We start from the raw sequence: 13,156 nt of genomic DNA on the forward strand, positions 1-13,156 counted from the left end.
TTCAGGAGACGGTCAATGGAGGGGGCGTCCTCAGAGAAAACCCGCATAAGGCGGGTGGGGCCGGCCGAGTTGAAAATGCGGCGGACCGCCCGCACCTCCAGCGTGGGATGGGCCTGGAGCTCCGCCAACACCTCCTCCTCCGTGATCGACGGACTGAGCCGCGTGATCACGGCGGTGAGGGTCGGCGGGCGACGCGGGGGTTGGGGTTGGCGGGTAGGAGATGGAGAAGGAGCAGGGGTAAGGGAGGCGTTGGGACCAAAACGGGTGATGGGGAGACGGGAGAGGATGTCAGTATGGAGGGTTGGGCTGGGGGAGGAGATGAGAACAGAATCTTGGCGAGGAGTGAGGAGGGAGATGGGGGCACCAGGACAATGCTGGCGAAGGAAGAGGGTGAGGTTCCGGGCTTCAAGGAGAGAGGGATCAGGACGGGAGAGGAGGTAGCGGTAGGAGGAAGGGAGAGAGGAGGAGGATGAGGGGGCAGGGACAGGCGGGGAGACTTCCATGGCATCAAGGGTGGGGGAAGGAGGACGAGGTGCAGCCTTTTTGGAAGCAGAGGAAGCAGGGGTGCCACCGGGGCGCTTGACGGCGGTGGAGGAGGTGTGGGGGATGGGAACAACGGGAATGTGGCGGGGAGGGGCAGGTCCCGGGGCCGGAGTCGGCGCCGGAGATGGTGACGGTGACGGTGAAGGTGACGATGATGATGACGGCGGCAGAGGCGGCGGTGATGGCGAAGGTGACGGGGAGAGCTGGGCGTGGGCGGTGGCCCGACGGGCCACCACCCGAGCTGGAGCTGCAGTGACAGGCTGGGGGAGTGGGGGGAAGGGATCAGAACGAGAGGAGCGGGAGGAAGAAGCGGGAGAGGGGGCGACAAAGATAGAGGGTGAAGGGACAGTCAGGAGAGGTGGAATGGAAGGAGGGAGGTGGGACTGGGCACACCAAGTTATAGTGGTGGAGGCGGCGGAAGGGGAGGTATAGACAATGGCGGTGGTGGTAGTAGTGGCAGTGGTGGTGGGGGCGGACATGACGGGAGAGAGAAACAAGAACGAAGAGGAGAGGACAGAAACCGGGGACAGACAAAGACGAAGACGGATGAAGACGAAGACGGCCGTAGACCAGGGTCAGGACGGCGGCGATGGTGGCGACCAGGCGGCACCGGATGGCGGCGGCGGCGGCGGCGGCGGCGGCGACGGCGGCGGCGGCGGCGAGCACCGGCAGGCGGCGGGCACCGGCGGCGGCGGCGGCGGCGAGCACCGGCAGGCGGCGGCGGCGGGCACCGGCAGGCGGCGACCAGGCGGGGGCGGCGAGCCCCGGCAGGCGGCGACCAGGCGGGGGCGACGGGCGACGAGCCCCGGCAGGCGGCGGCGGCGGCGGCGGCGGCGGCGGCGGCAAGGACCGGAAGGCGGCGGCGGCGGCGGCGGCAAGGACCGGAAGGCGGCGACCAAGCGGCGGCGGCGGCAAACAGACGACACGGCAAGGATCTTCCACGTCGAAGGCGCACCCTGAGAGTAGCCCAGGCAGTGAAACTCTTCGATGAAGAAGAGAGGGAATCCAACCCTCGAATGACGCTGTACCGCTTTGGAAAATGCTTTATCTGCGACATTCGCCTCAATCACATCTGAGAGTAATTCTAAATAAAACACCTGTTGCTAATTGTTCGTCGTTCCAGACACTGCTTGCTATACGGCCACGACGCGCAACTGATTTCGAAAATTCGTTTGCCTCCTGTGAGGATCGAACTCACGACCCCTGGTTTACTAGACCAGTGCTCTGCCACTGAGCTAAAGAGGCGCGGCCTAGCGGTAGTTTTGCGTACTTCGTGCTTACGCTCGTCTGGATCATCAGGCTTAAGCTGACAACACTTCATATTACCGACTAATATTTGCAGCTATGGCGCACCATTACTGCTTGGCTACACATCTCACACGTAACCGATGTGCTCTCCAACCAACACCACTTACATTTCAGAACATGTCTTTGACACATGTCTACGAAATCACCTTCACCTTCAGATACACTTCCTTGCGACTGATGGAGACGTAGGCAAAGTTTTAAGTTGCTATTTCCATTACGTCACATTGATCAGAGAAACGGTAATTTACATCTGCAGCGGAACAAAATTACGTTCCGCCCAGCGTGGGGCTCGAACCCACGACCCTGAGATTAAGAGTCTCATGCTCTACCGACTGAGCTAGCCGGGCTGCGTCGGTGACTACGTGTCGGGTCGCACGACACACAGTTCTCGTTTCGGTGGGGTGGTCCCATACAGAATCTCTCCATGCTGCCTAATGTTTTCCTAGCGTCACACACGTCACGTACTTCAGTTTTATTTCATAATCATTTCTGAGAGGTACAGGAATTGCATGAAAACCTGCAGCGCTAGTGGTGTCAAAATTAACACACATATTTGATTTGACTCAGAAGCCGAACGGGTTACTTTCCGACGCTGTCTTAGATGCGCAAATGCCAGCCAAAACTCGCGGTGACGGCACTCAGCCGACCATTTCGCTAGATAACACCGTTCTGGCTGTGTGTGTATCAAGCTCAAGTGCATCTCCAAGCAGGAAATGGACAACAGCAACATTCAGACGATTTCGTACTGCTCAATAGCTACACTAAAACGGTGTGTTTCTTTTGCAGAATTGGAAAAACACGACCGTGACAGGATTCGAACCTGCAATCTTCGGATCCGAAGTCCGACGCCTTATCCATTAGGCCACACGGTCACTGGCCGCCAAGTATTCCTTACATTCGTGTCATCTCGAAACGCTCATACCGCTGAGGAATTGTGTTTTCGTTCTACACAGCCGCTGCCTCTTGCTGCTTCCCACCCATTCGTTACATGCAAGCCTTTACGAGACCGACCAAGTAGAGATTGGGAATCAAGACCACACACTTTGTGCATTCGAAATCGAAGGCAGGGCGTCCCTCGCCGCATTTGCTACGATGGCGATTTGCTACTTCTGCAGAAGCGGCGGCGTCGACGACGACGACGACGACGCTCGCGAGAGGCTCTGTGATATTTGAAAAACACATGTAAAAAATATAATTCAGACTGCCGCCTCCCACCCTACGCTGTACCGCTTTGGAAAATGCTTTATCTGCGACATTCGCCTCAATCACATCTGAGAGTAATTCTAAATAAAACACCTGTTGCTAATTGTTCGTCGTTCCAGACACTGCTTGCTATACGGCCACGACGCGCAACTGATTTCGAAAATTCGTTTGCCTCCTGTGAGGATCGAACTCACGACCCCTGGTTTACTAGACCAGTGCTCTGCCACTGAGCTAAAGAGGCGCGGCCTAGCGGTAGTTTTGCGTACTTCGTGCTTACGCTCGTCTGGATCATCAGGCTTAAGCTGACAACACTTCATATTACCGACTAATATTTGCAGCTATGGCGCACCATTACTGCTTGGCTACACATCTCACACGTAACCGATGTGCTCTCCAACCAACACCACTTACATTTCAGAACATGTCTTTGACACATGTCTACGAAATCACCTTCACCTTCAGATACACTTCCTTGCGACTGATGGAGACGTAGGCAAAGTTTTAAGTTGCTATTTCCATTACGTCACATTGATCAGAGAAACGGTAATTTACATCTGCAGCGGAACAAAATTACGTTCCGCCCAGCGTGGGGCTCGAACCCACGACCCTGAGATTAAGAGTCTCATGCTCTACCGACTGAGCTAGCCGGGCTGCGTCGGTGACTACGTGTCGGGTCGCACGACACACAGTTCTCGTTTCGGTGGGGTGGTCCCATACAGAATCTCTCCATGCTGCCTAATGTTTTCCTAGCGTCACACACGTCACGTACTTCAGTTTTATTTCATAATCATTTCTGAGAGGTACAGGAATTGCATGAAAACCTGCAGCGCTAGTGGTGTCAAAATTAACACACATATTTGATTTGACTCAGAAGCCGAACGGGTTACTTTCCGACGCTGTCTTAGATGCGCAAATGCCAGCCAAAACTCGCGGTGACGGCACTCAGCCGACCATTTCGCTAGATAACACCGTTCTGGCTGTGTGTGTATCAAGCTCAAGTGCATCTCCAAGCAGGAAATGGACAACAGCAACATTCAGACGATTTCGTACTGCTCAATAGCTACACTAAAACGGTGTGTTTCTTTTGCAGAATTGGAAAAACACGACCGTGACAGGATTCGAACCTGCAATCTTCGGATCCGAAGTCCGACGCCTTATCCATTAGGCCACACGGTCACTGGCCGCCAAGTATTCCTTACATTCGTGTCATCTCGAAACGCTCATACCGCTGAGGAATTGTGTTTTCGTTCTACACAGCCGCTGCCTCTTGCTGCTTCCCACCCATTCGTTACATGCAAGCCTTTACGAGACCGACCAAGTAGAGATTGGGAATCAAGACCACACACTTTGTGCATTCGAAATCGAAGGCAGGGCGTCCCTCGCCGCATTTGCTACGATGGCGATTTGCTACTTCTGCAGAAGCGGCGGCGTCGACGACGACGACGACGACGACGACGCTCGCGAGAGGCTCTGTGATATTTGAAAAACACATGTAAAAAATATAATTCAGACTGCCGCCTCCCACCCTACGCTGTACCGCTTTGGAAAATGCTTTATCTGCGACATTCGCCTCAATCACATCTGAGAGTAATTCTAAATAAAACACCTCTTGCTAATTGTTCGTCGTTCCAGACACTGCTTGCTATACGGCCACGACGCGCAACTGATTTCGAAAATTCGTTTGCCTCCTGTGAGGATCGAACTCACGACCCCTGGTTTACTAGACCAGTGCTCTGCCACTGAGCTAAAGAGGCGCGGCCTAGCGGTAGTTTTGCGTACTTCGTGCTTACGCTCGTCTGGATCATCAGGCTTAAGCTGACAACACTTCATATTACCGACTAATATTTGCAGCTATGGCGCACCATTACTGCTTGGCTACACATCTCACACGTAACCGATGTGCTCTCCAACCAACACCACTTACATTTCAGAACATGTCTTTGACACATGTCTACGAAATCACCTTCACCTTCAGATACACTTCCTTGCGACTGATGGAGACGTAGGCAAAGTTTTAAGTTGCTATTTCCATTACGTCACATTGATCAGAGAAACGGTAATTTACATCTGCAGCGGAACAAAATTACGTTCCGCCCAGCGTGGGGCTCGAACCCACGACCCTGAGATTAAGAGTCTCATGCTCTACCGACTGAGCTAGCCGGGCTGCGTCGGTGACTACGTGTCGGGTCGCACGACACACAGTTCTCGTTTCGGTGGGGTGGTCCCATACAGAATCTCTCCATGCTGCCTAATGTTTTCCTAGCGTCACACACGTCACGTACTTCAGTTTTATTTCATAATCATTTCTGAGAGGTACAGGAATTGCATGAAAACCTGCAGCGCTAGTGGTGTCAAAATTAACACACATATTTGATTTGACTCAGAAGCCGAACGGGTTACTTTCCGACGCTGTCTTAGATGCGCAAATGCCAGCCAAAACTCGCGGTGACGGCACTCAGCCGACCATTTCGCTAGATAACACCGTTCTGGCTGTGTGTGTATCAAGCTCAAGTGCATCTCCAAGCAGGAAATGGACAACAGCAACATTCAGACGATTTCGTACTGCTCAATAGCTACACTAAAACGGTGTGTTTCTTTTGCAGAATTGGAAAAACACGACCGTGACAGGATTCGAACCTGCAATCTTCGGATCCGAAGTCCGACGCCTTATCCATTAGGCCACACGGTCACTGGCCGCCAAGTATTCCTTACATTCGTGTCATCTCGAAACGCTCATACCGCTGAGGAATTGTGTTTTCGTTCTACACAGCCGCTGCCTCTTGCTGCTTCCCACCCATTCGTTACATGCAAGCCTTTACGAGACCGACCAAGTAGAGATTGGGAATCAAGACCACACACTTTGTGCATTCGAAATCGAAGGCAGGGCGTCCCTCGCCGCATTTGCTACGATGGCGATTTGCTACTTCTGCAGAAGCGGCGGCGTCGACGACGACGACGACGACGCTCGCGAGAGGCTCTGTGATATTTGAAAAACACATGTAAAAAATATAATTCAGACTGCCGCCTCCCACCCTACGCTGTACCGCTTTGGAAAATGCTTTATCTGCGACATTCGCCTCAATCACATCTGAGAGTAATTCTAAATAAAACACCTGTTGCTAATTGTTCGTCGTTCCAGACACTGCTTGCTATACGGCCACGACGCGCAACTGATTTCGAAAATTCGTTTGCCTCCTGTGAGGATCGAACTCACGACCCCTGGTTTACTAGACCAGTGCTCTGCCACTGAGCTAAAGAGGCGCGGCCTAGCGGTAGTTTTGCGTACTTCGTGCTTACGCTCGTCTGGATCATCAGGCTTAAGCTGACAACACTTCATATTACCGACTAATATTTGCAGCTATGGCGCACCATTACTGCTTGGCTACACATCTCACACGTAACCGATGTGCTCTCCAACCAACACCACTTACATTTCAGAACATGTCTTTGACACATGTCTACGAAATCACCTTCACCTTCAGATACACTTCCTTGCGACTGATGGAGACGTAGGCAAAGTTTTAAGTTGCTATTTCCATTACGTCACATTGATCAGAGAAACGGTAATTTACATCTGCAGCGGAACAAAATTACGTTCCGCCCAGCGTGGGGCTCGAACCCACGACCCTGAGATTAAGAGTCTCATGCTCTACCGACTGAGCTAGCCGGGCTGCGTCGGTGACTACGTGTCGGGTCGCACGACACACAGTTCTCGTTTCGGTGGGGTGGTCCCATACAGAATCTCTCCATGCTGCCTAATGTTTTCCTAGCGTCACACACGTCACGTACTTCAGTTTTATTTCATAATCATTTCTGAGAGGTACAGGAATTGCATGAAAACCTGCAGCGCTAGTGGTGTCAAAATTAACACACATATTTGATTTGACTCAGAAGCCGAACGGGTTACTTTCCGACGCTGTCTTAGATGCGCAAATGCCAGCCAAAACTCGCGGTGACGGCACTCAGCCGACCATTTCGCTAGATAACACCGTTCTGGCTGTGTGTGTATCAAGCTCAAGTGCATCTCCAAGCAGGAAATGGACAACAGCAACATTCAGACGATTTCGTACTGCTCAATAGCTACACTAAAACGGTGTGTTTCTTTTGCAGAATTGGAAAAACACGACCGTGACAGGATTCGAACCTGCAATCTTCGGATCCGAAGTCCGACGCCTTATCCATTAGGCCACACGGTCACTGGCCGCCAAGTATTCCTTACATTCGTGTCATCTCGAAACGCTCATACCGCTGAGGAATTGTGTTTTCGTTCTACACAGCCGCTGCCTCTTGCTGCTTCCCACCCATTCGTTACATGCAAGCCTTTACGAGACCGACCAAGTAGAGATTGGGAATCAAGACCACACACTTTGTGCATTCGAAATCGAAGGCAGGGCGTCCCTCGCCGCATTTGCTACGATGGCGATTTGCTACTTCTGCAGAAGCGGCGGCGTCGACGACGACGACGACGACGACGCTCGCGAGAGGCTCTGTGATATTTGAAAAACACATGTAAAAAATATAATTCAGACTGCCGCCTCCCACCCTACGCTGTACCGCTTTGGAAAATGCTTTATCTGCGACATTCGCCTCAATCACATCTGAGAGTAATTCTAAATAAAACACCTGTTGCTAATTGTTCGTCGTTCCAGACACTGCTTGCTATACGGCCACGACGCGCAACTGATTTCGAAAATTCGTTTGCCTCCTGTGAGGATCGAACTCACGACCCCTGGTTTACTAGACCAGTGCTCTGCCACTGAGCTAAAGAGGCGCGGCCTAGCGGTAGTTTTGCGTACTTCGTGCTTACGCTCGTCTGGATCATCAGGCTTAAGCTGACAACACTTCATATTACCGACTAATATTTGCAGCTATGGCGCACCATTACTGCTTGGCTACACATCTCACACGTAACCGATGTGCTCTCCAACCAACACCACTTACATTTCAGAACATGTCTTTGACACATGTCTACGAAATCACCTTCACCTTCAGATACACTTCCTTGCGACTGATGGAGACGTAGGCAAAGTTTTAAGTTGCTATTTCCATTACGTCACATTGATCAGAGAAACGGTAATTTACATCTGCAGCGGAACAAAATTACGTTCCGCCCAGCGTGGGGCTCGAACCCACGACCCTGAGATTAAGAGTCTCATGCTCTACCGACTGAGCTAGCCGGGCTGCGTCGGTGACTACGTGTCGGGTCGCACGACACACAGTTCTCGTTTCGGTGGGGTGGTCCCATACAGAATCTCTCCATGCTGCCTAATGTTTTCCTAGCGTCACACACGTCACGTACTTCAGTTTTATTTCATAATCATTTCTGAGAGGTACAGGAATTGCATGAAAACCTGCAGCGCTAGTGGTGTCAAAATTAACACACATATTTGATTTGACTCAGAAGCCGAACGGGTTACTTTCCGACGCTGTCTTAGATGCGCAAATGCCAGCCAAAACTCGCGGTGACGGCACTCAGCCGACCATTTCGCTAGATAACACCGTTCTGGCTGTGTGTGTATCAAGCTCAAGTGCATCTCCAAGCAGGAAATGGACAACAGCAACATTCAGACGATTTCGTACTGCTCAATAGCTACACTAAAACGGTGTGTTTCTTTTGCAGAATTGGAAAAACACGACCGTGACAGGATTCGAACCTGCAATCTTCGGATCCGAAGTCCGACGCCTTATCCATTAGGCCACACGGTCACTGGCCGCCAAGTATTCCTTACATTCGTGTCATCTCGAAACGCTCATACCGCTGAGGAATTGTGTTTTCGTTCTACACAGCCGCTGCCTCTTGCTGCTTCCCACCCATTCGTTACATGCAAGCCTTTACGAGACCGACCAAGTAGAGATTGGGAATCAAGACCACACACTTTGTGCATTCGAAATCGAAGGCAGGGCGTCCCTCGCCGCATTTGCTACGATGGCGATTTGCTACTTCTGCAGAAGCGGCGGCGTCGACGACGACGACGACGACGCTCGCGAGAGGCTCTGTGATATTTGAAAAACACATGTAAAAAATATAATTCAGACTGCCGCCTCCCACCCTACGCTGTACCGCTTTGGAAAATGCTTTATCTGCGACATTCGCCTCAATCACATCTGAGAGTAATTCTAAATAAAACACCTGTTGCTAATTGTTCGTCGTTCCAGACACTGCTTGCTATACGGCCACGACGCGCAACTGATTTCGAAAATTCGTTTGCCTCCTGTGAGGATCGAACTCACGACCCCTGGTTTACTAGACCAGTGCTCTGCCACTGAGCTAAAGAGGCGCGGCCTAGCGGTAGTTTTGCGTACTTCGTGCTTACGCTCGTCTGGATCATCAGGCTTAAGCTGACAACACTTCATATTACCGACTAATATTTGCAGCTATGGCGCACCATTACTGCTTGGCTACACATCTCACACGTAACCGATGTGCTCTCCAACCAACACCACTTACATTTCAGAACATGTCTTTGACACATGTCTACGAAATCACCTTCACCTTCAGATACACTTCCTTGCGACTGATGGAGACGTAGGCAAAGTTTTAAGTTGCTATTTCCATTACGTCACATTGATCAGAGAAACGGTAATTTACATCTGCAGCGGAACAAAATTACGTTCCGCCCAGCGTGGGGCTCGAACCCACGACCCTGAGATTAAGAGTCTCATGCTCTACCGACTGAGCTAGCCGGGCTGCGTCGGTGACTACGTGTCGGGTCGCACGACACACAGTTCTCGTTTCGGTGGGGTGGTCCCATACAGAATCTCTCCATGCTGCCTAATGTTTTCCTAGCGTCACACACGTCACGTACTTCAGTTTTATTTCATAATCATTTCTGAGAGGTACAGGAATTGCATGAAAACCTGCAGCGCTAGTGGTGTCAAAATTAACACACATATTTGATTTGACTCAGAAGCCGAACGGGTTACTTTCCGACGCTGTCTTAGATGCGCAAATGCCAGCCAAAACTCGCGGTGACGGCACTCAGCCGACCATTTCGCTAGATAACACCGTTCTGGCTGTGTGTGTATCAAGCTCAAGTGCATCTCCAAGCAGGAAATGGACAACAGCAACATTCAGACGATTTCGTACTGCTCAATAGCTACACTAAAACGGTGTGTTTCTTTTGCAGAATTGGAAAAACACGACCGTGACAGGATTCGAACCTGCAATCTTCGGATCCGAAGTCCGACGCCTTATCCATTAGGCCACACGGTCACTGGCCGCCAAGTATTCCTTACATTCGTGTCATCTCGAAACGCTCATACCGCTGAGGAATTGTGTTTTCGTTCTACACAGCCGCTGCCTCTTGCTGCTTCCCACCCATTCGTTACATGCAAGCCTTTACGAGACCGACCAAGTAGAGATTGGGAATCAAGACCACACACTTTGTGCATTCGAAATCGAAGGCAGGGCGTCCCTCGCCGCATTTGCTACGATGGCGATTTGCTACTTCTGCAGAAGCGGCGGCGTCGACGACGACGACGACGACGCTCGCGAGAGGCTCTGTGATATTTGAAAAACACATGTAAAAAATATAATTCAGACTGCCGCCTCCCACCCTACGCTGTACCGCTTTGGAAAATGCTTTATCTGCGACATTCGCCTCAATCACATCTGAGAGTAATTCTAAATAAAACACCTGTTGCTAATTGTTCGTCGTTCCAGACACTGCTTGCTATACGGCCACGACGCGCAACTGATTTCGAAAATTCGTTTGCCTCCTGTGAGGATCGAACTCACGACCCCTGGTTTACTAGACCAGTGCTCTGCCACTGAGCTAAAGAGGCGCGGCCTAGCGGTAGTTTTGCGTACTTCGTGCTTACGCTCGTCTGGATCATCAGGCTTAAGCTGACAACACTTCATATTACCGACTAATATTTGCAGCTATGGCGCACCATTACTGCTTGGCTACACATCTCACACGTAACCGATGTGCTCTCCAACCAACACCACTTACATTTCAGAACATGTCTTTGACACATGTCTACGAAATCACCTTCACCTTCAGATACACTTCCTTGCGACTGATGGAGACGTAGGCAAAGTTTTAAGTTGCTATTTCCATTACGTCACATTGATCAGAGAAACGGTAATTTACATCTGCAGCGGAACAAAATTACGTTCCGCCCAGCGTGGGGCTCGAACCCACGACCCTGAGATTAAGAGTCTCATGCTCTACCGACTGAGCTAGCCGGGCTGCGTCGGTGACTACGTGTCGGGTCGCACGACACACAGTTCTCGTTTCGGTGGGGTGGTCCCATACAGAATCTCTCCATGCTGCCTAATGTTTTCCTAGCGTCACACACGTCACGTACTTCAGTTTTATTTCATAATCATTTCTGAGAGGTACAGGAATTGCATGAAAACCTGCAGCGCTAGTGGTGTCAAAATTAACACACATATTTGATTTGACTCAGAAGCCGAACGGGTTACTTTCCGACGCTGTCTTAGATGCGCAAATGCCAGCCAAAACTCGCGGTGACGGCACTCAGCCGACCATTTCGCTAGATAACACCGTTCTGGCTGTGTGTGTATCAAGCTCAAGTGCATCTCCAAGCAGGAAATGGACAACAGCAACATTCAGACGATTTCGTACTGCTCAATAGCTACACTAAAACGGTGTGTTTCTTTTGCAGAATTGGAAAAACACGACCGTGACAGGATTCGAACCTGCAATCTTCGGATCCGAAGTCCGACGCCTTATCCATTAGGCCACACGGTCACTGGCCGCCAAGTATTCCTTACATTCGTGTCATCTCGAAACGCTCATACCGCTGAGGAATTGTGTTTTCGTTCTACACAGCCGCTGCCTCTTGCTGCTTCCCACCCATTCGTTACATGCAAGCCTTTACGAGACCGACCAAGTAGAGATTGGGAATCAAGACCACACACTTTGTGCATTCGAAATCGAAGGCAGGGCGTCCCTCGCCGCATTTGCTACGATGGCGATTTGCTACTTCTGCAGAAGCGGCGGCGTCGACGACGACGACGACGACGCTCGCGAGAGGCTCTGTGATATTTGAAAAACACATGTAAAAAATATAATTCAGACTGCCGCCTCCCACCCTACGCTGTACCGCTTTGGAAAATGCTTTATCTGCGACATTCGCCTCAATCACATCTGAGAGTAATTCTAAATAAAACACCTGTTGCTAATTGTTCGTCGTTCCAGACACTGCTTGCTATACGGCCACGACGCGCAACTGATTTCGAAAATTCGTTTGCCTCCTGTGAGGATCGAACTCACGACCCCTGGTTTACTAGACCAGTGCTCTGCCACTGAGCTAAAGAGGCGCGGCCTAGCGGTAGTTTTGCGTACTTCGTGCTTACGCTCGTCTGGATCATCAGGCTTAAGCTGACAACACTTCATATTACCGACTAATATTTGCAGCTATGGCGCACCATTACTGCTTGGCTACACATCTCACACGTAACCGATGTGCTCTCCAACCAACACCACTTACATTTCAGAACATGTCTTTGACACATGTCTACGAAATCACCTTCACCTTCAGATACACTTCCTTGCGACTGATGGAGACGTAGGCAAAGTTTTAAGTTGCTATTTCCATTACGTCACATTGATCAGAGAAACGGTAATTTACATCTGCAGCGGAACAAAATTACGTTCCGCCCAGCGTGGGGCTCGAACCCACGACCCTGAGATTAAGAGTCTCATGCTCTACCGACTGAGCTAGCCGGGCTGCGTCGGTGACTACGTGTCGGGTCGCACGACACACAGTTCTCGTTTCGGTGGGGTGGTCCCATACAGAATCTCTCCATGCTGCCTAATGTTTTCCTAGCGTCACACACGTCACGTACTTCAGTTTTATTTCATAATCATTTCTGAGAGGTACAGGAATTGCATGAAAACCTGCAGCGCTAGTGGTGTCAAAATTAACACACATATTTGATTTGACTCAGAAGCCGAACGGGTTACTTTCCGACGCTGTCTTAGATGCGCAAATGCCAGCCAAAACTCGCGGTGACGGCACTCAGCCGACCATTTCGCTAGATAACACCGTTCTGGCTGTGTGTGTATCAAGCTCAAGTGCATCTCCAAGCAGGAAATGGACAACAGCAACATTCAGACGATTTCGTACT

General features: G+C 50.9%; 23 non-coding genes across 23 annotated transcripts; all 23 read right to left on the reverse strand.

Annotated features, from left to right (window-relative positions):
- Positions 1-1,716: 1,716 nt before the first annotated feature.
- Trnat-agu lies at positions 1,717-1,788 on the reverse strand. The gene has a single exon. It is a non-coding gene; the product is annotated as a tRNA-Thr (tRNA).
- Positions 1,789-2,125: 337 nt separating this feature from the next.
- On the reverse strand, positions 2,126-2,198 carry Trnak-cuu. Its single transcript has one exon. It is a non-coding gene; the product is annotated as a tRNA-Lys (tRNA).
- Positions 2,199-2,650: 452 nt separating this feature from the next.
- On the reverse strand, positions 2,651-2,723 carry Trnar-ucg. Its single transcript has one exon. It is a non-coding gene; the product is annotated as a tRNA-Arg (tRNA).
- A 500-nt stretch (positions 2,724-3,223) lies between these two features.
- On the reverse strand, positions 3,224-3,295 carry Trnat-agu. Its single transcript has one exon. It is a non-coding gene; the product is annotated as a tRNA-Thr (tRNA).
- Positions 3,296-3,632: 337 nt separating this feature from the next.
- Positions 3,633-3,705, reverse strand: Trnak-cuu. The gene has a single exon. It is a non-coding gene; the product is annotated as a tRNA-Lys (tRNA).
- A 452-nt stretch (positions 3,706-4,157) lies between these two features.
- Positions 4,158-4,230, reverse strand: Trnar-ucg. Its single transcript has one exon. It is a non-coding gene; the product is annotated as a tRNA-Arg (tRNA).
- A 506-nt stretch (positions 4,231-4,736) lies between these two features.
- Trnat-agu lies at positions 4,737-4,808 on the reverse strand. Its single transcript has one exon. It is a non-coding gene; the product is annotated as a tRNA-Thr (tRNA).
- Positions 4,809-5,145: 337 nt separating this feature from the next.
- On the reverse strand, positions 5,146-5,218 carry Trnak-cuu. Its single transcript has one exon. It is a non-coding gene; the product is annotated as a tRNA-Lys (tRNA).
- Positions 5,219-5,670: 452 nt separating this feature from the next.
- Trnar-ucg lies at positions 5,671-5,743 on the reverse strand. The gene has a single exon. It is a non-coding gene; the product is annotated as a tRNA-Arg (tRNA).
- A 500-nt stretch (positions 5,744-6,243) lies between these two features.
- Positions 6,244-6,315, reverse strand: Trnat-agu. The gene has a single exon. It is a non-coding gene; the product is annotated as a tRNA-Thr (tRNA).
- A 337-nt stretch (positions 6,316-6,652) lies between these two features.
- Positions 6,653-6,725, reverse strand: Trnak-cuu. The gene has a single exon. It is a non-coding gene; the product is annotated as a tRNA-Lys (tRNA).
- A 452-nt stretch (positions 6,726-7,177) lies between these two features.
- Positions 7,178-7,250, reverse strand: Trnar-ucg. The gene has a single exon. It is a non-coding gene; the product is annotated as a tRNA-Arg (tRNA).
- A 503-nt stretch (positions 7,251-7,753) lies between these two features.
- On the reverse strand, positions 7,754-7,825 carry Trnat-agu. The gene has a single exon. It is a non-coding gene; the product is annotated as a tRNA-Thr (tRNA).
- A 337-nt stretch (positions 7,826-8,162) lies between these two features.
- Positions 8,163-8,235, reverse strand: Trnak-cuu. The gene has a single exon. It is a non-coding gene; the product is annotated as a tRNA-Lys (tRNA).
- A 452-nt stretch (positions 8,236-8,687) lies between these two features.
- On the reverse strand, positions 8,688-8,760 carry Trnar-ucg. Its single transcript has one exon. It is a non-coding gene; the product is annotated as a tRNA-Arg (tRNA).
- Positions 8,761-9,260: 500 nt separating this feature from the next.
- Positions 9,261-9,332, reverse strand: Trnat-agu. Its single transcript has one exon. It is a non-coding gene; the product is annotated as a tRNA-Thr (tRNA).
- A 337-nt stretch (positions 9,333-9,669) lies between these two features.
- Positions 9,670-9,742, reverse strand: Trnak-cuu. The gene has a single exon. It is a non-coding gene; the product is annotated as a tRNA-Lys (tRNA).
- Positions 9,743-10,194: 452 nt separating this feature from the next.
- Positions 10,195-10,267, reverse strand: Trnar-ucg. Its single transcript has one exon. It is a non-coding gene; the product is annotated as a tRNA-Arg (tRNA).
- Positions 10,268-10,767: 500 nt separating this feature from the next.
- Positions 10,768-10,839, reverse strand: Trnat-agu. The gene has a single exon. It is a non-coding gene; the product is annotated as a tRNA-Thr (tRNA).
- Positions 10,840-11,176: 337 nt separating this feature from the next.
- Positions 11,177-11,249, reverse strand: Trnak-cuu. Its single transcript has one exon. It is a non-coding gene; the product is annotated as a tRNA-Lys (tRNA).
- Positions 11,250-11,701: 452 nt separating this feature from the next.
- Trnar-ucg lies at positions 11,702-11,774 on the reverse strand. The gene has a single exon. It is a non-coding gene; the product is annotated as a tRNA-Arg (tRNA).
- A 500-nt stretch (positions 11,775-12,274) lies between these two features.
- Positions 12,275-12,346, reverse strand: Trnat-agu. Its single transcript has one exon. It is a non-coding gene; the product is annotated as a tRNA-Thr (tRNA).
- A 337-nt stretch (positions 12,347-12,683) lies between these two features.
- On the reverse strand, positions 12,684-12,756 carry Trnak-cuu. Its single transcript has one exon. It is a non-coding gene; the product is annotated as a tRNA-Lys (tRNA).
- Positions 12,757-13,156: the final 400 nt, after the last annotated feature.

Source organism: Schistocerca americana, unplaced genomic scaffold, assembly GCF_021461395.2.
Source record: "Schistocerca americana isolate TAMUIC-IGC-003095 unplaced genomic scaffold, iqSchAmer2.1 HiC_scaffold_147, whole genome shotgun sequence".
Lineage (NCBI taxonomy): Eukaryota > Metazoa > Arthropoda > Insecta > Orthoptera > Acrididae > Schistocerca > Schistocerca americana.